The sequence below is a fragment of the Neophocaena asiaeorientalis genome, unplaced genomic scaffold (genome assembly GCF_003031525.2).
Source record: "Neophocaena asiaeorientalis asiaeorientalis breed wild unplaced genomic scaffold, Neophocaena_asiaeorientalis_V1.1 scaffold52, whole genome shotgun sequence".
Lineage (NCBI taxonomy): Eukaryota > Metazoa > Chordata > Mammalia > Artiodactyla > Phocoenidae > Neophocaena > Neophocaena asiaeorientalis.
In genome coordinates, this window is record NW_020173927.1 from 2,935,309 (window position 1) to 2,938,632 (window position 3,324).

Below are 3,324 nucleotides of genomic sequence, written 5' to 3' on the forward strand. Positions count from 1 at the left end.
TGCGGCGACACGCGCACGGCCGCTGGGGGGAGACATCGGTGCGCGCCGGCCTGCGGGGTAGCGCCGCGCGGAGCCGACCGGCCGGCCGGAGCGGAGCGAGGGTGGGGAGCAGGGCGAGAAGGGGCACGTGTGTGCGCGCGCTAATGAGGGTCTCAGAGACTCCGGGTCCTTCTGCCCGGGATCCAGGCTCTAACCCCGGCCTGAGCCTCCGACCTCACTTAACCTAGTTGGAGCAATCCGGAGGGGAAGGGGCGTCGGAGAAGGATGGAAAGCAACCTGTTTATTGAATCCCGTGTGTACCAGATGGAGCCTGGTGTCCACACCGCAATCCTGGACCGGGGTCTGCGGAACCGGTGCTCTCCTAAGGACTGATCAAAGAATCAGGGCCTGGGGAGGAGGATGCGGGAAGCGTGCTCTCCGCAACCCGCTAAAGAACCCCTCGAGTTCCGACTTTAAAGGATGACCGTTCCGCGAATTCACCCCTGCGACCGGGCCTGGCTCCTCTCCTCCCCGCCACGCCAGGGGGTCCCTGTGTTCCAAAAGGGGAAGGAAGGGACCACGGAGCACTGGCTTTCGAGTCATTTCCAAGAGGTTGCGGGGAAACGCATCCGACTCTGGCGCCAGCGGGCGCTCAGGGCGCGGGGCGGGCCCTCTGCGGCCCTGGAGTCCCCGGTACCCGCGGGTAACCTCGGGACCGGCCGCGGAAGGGATGGGGATCCTCCTTCAACTTGGACGCTTTCATCCCTCCCCTCCCTTTCTGCCTTTAACTCATTGAAACTTATTTTTATCTGGTGAAATTTCAAGCAAAAAGCACTTTCAGAGCCCCAGAAGCTGGAACAAGCAGGGAAGCCGTGAAGAGTCCAACGTTTGCAGGAATCGCGCCGCCTAGCATAGTCTAGTGTCTGTGGCCCAGCTGCGCAATGGGGAGGGGCGGTGATGATCCCCGCAATATAGGAGGCATCACCCCGAAAACCCAAATGGCCAAGGACTGACTCCAAACTTCACCGCTGTTCCTGGTTTGGCTTTCCTCTTGAGGAGCCTCTAAATTCACCAGCAGAGCGCGTTCATTCTGATGTCACCGTGACGATTGTTTTCAAACGTCTTTACCATTTTCACTTTTTATAAATTATTAAAAATTTTCCCTGTGAAAAATAGCTCTTCAGATCACCGCGGAAGTTAAGTTCAGACCTAACGGGCCTGTGGTTCGGTTTTCTAGAGTTGCTTCCCGGTAGAGTGAGGTGCCCGCCAGTCCTCGCCGGTTTGTGGCAAGTGCATGCAACCCTGGGACGTGGTCCCCAGGATCGGTGACTATATATAAAGGTGCCTTTCCCTGGAGGCTGTTTTCCAGTGGGTGGGAGTGGGCAGTGCAGCAGACCAGGCAAGACCAGTGGCTGGTGACCAAGAGATCTAGTTGTCCTGGTCTCATGGGCTTTTTTGTGACCCGTTCTGTCCAGCTCTGATTTTTAAAGAGAGGTTGATCAGGAAGATGACAGTGTCTGTCTGTAAAGTACCCTGAGTTCATTTAACCTATGGGAAGAGGGGATGTGAGCAGATCGGGAGGTGACACTGGTGGGGACAGGCAGGCATTACATGTTTTATCATTTCACGGCCACAGAAGCCATCTCGTGTTTTATCTGACCCATTTTATTGGTAAAGAAACTGTGTTTCAAAGAAGCTCAGCGGCTAGCCCAGCTCGACCATGTGCTGGGACCTACATCCTGGTCCCTGTGCCCCCAAGCCCTGTGCTGAGGTTGACCAGCTGCTCCAGACAGTACACTGCATTGCAGGGTTTCTGCCGGGGTTGGCTTTCAGTCCCAATCCCAGAGGTGGAGGTGAGAAAGTCTCCACAGGTGTGATTATAATCCCCACAGGCCAGCTGACCTAGGGGGAGGCCTTGGAGAAACGTTTCCTACCTGAAGCAGGGGTGTCATCCAGTGTGGTTTGGGAATGGTTTAACTGAAATCCCAGGCAGCCATCTGTAAGGCCTTTAATTCTGACTGGAAATATTATTAGGGTGATCATATAATTTATTCTTGGGATACAGGGCTTTTTTTTTTTTTTTTTCTGAAAGTGAAAGGATCACAGTTAATACTGATGCTGGGACAAGAGGCCAAAGCAGGACAGACTGACAGGTGAGATAAAGGTCATCTTAATTATTATCTACCTGTCACACTTTCAGCATCTCTGATCAACCCTTTAAAGGGCTAAAGGCAAATGTTAGTTAAAAATTGGAAACGACCTAAATTTACAACAATAGCGTAAGTGGAAGGTAAATTATACCTAATCCACTTGAGAGAATATTATGCAGCAATAACATTACAGTTATGAAGATTACATAGCGAAATGAAAATATTTATGATGTACATAATAGTTTTAAGTAAGAAAGCAGAGTGCAAAATTATATACACTATAGCTACAACTGCATAAAACCATGTGTAGCAAAAAAGACAAGAAGGAGGAAAATTGAAATGGTAACAATTATTACGTTAGTACAGGTAGGTATTCTCAACATACCCCCTCCTCAACCCTCCAGTCCGTGGACTCAAACATTTGCTTCAGTGATGGGATGCTAGCAGCAGCAGTGGGAAGAAGGGCCCCCTCCTTCTCCTATCCCAGGAGATTCTAGAAATTTCCACGTCACCAGTGGAATGAATGGGCACCTATCCAGCTTAGCAATGTGTAGAGGTTACATTTTGTTTTTAAAATTATTCTCTTTTATTTGATTTTCAAACACTCTGAAAAAGAATATATTGCAGTTACAATGAAAAAAAATTGTTAGCAAGTTTTTAAAAATTGGCTGATTGGCGATTAAGTTTACAACATTAAGACAGTTGAATTGAGAGCGTTTAGCAAAATAAAATAATCTCTAAGGACAGCTGTGGGTCTCTATCTCCTCCTCCCTTCGCAAGTCGTGATGGGGTGGGGAGGGGAACGGCTAGGGTATCTCTGCAGAGAGAGCTGAGGCCAATCTGCCATGAAGGGGAGAAAGGGAGGGAGGCAGGGAGGGAGGGAAGCTGGTTATCACAGTCGTCCGTCGTCTGGGAATTGTGTTGTACCTGCCAGTGATCCTCCCATGAGCATTTGAATCAATGGTGCCAGGGACCAGCTGTCTCCAGTGGCAGTTTTTATAAAGAGATGCAGAACTGGGTTTGCCCATTTATTCTTTGTCTCAGAGGACCGCATCCCCGTTTTTTCCAGTTGGTCCTATTTCTTTAGGAGCCCCAGTCTCATAAAGGCATCAACCAGACTAGCTCAAAATATCAGCCCCCAATTCATACACATTGTTTATTCCCTTGAACGAAGGTGTTAAGATCACTGTCAAAA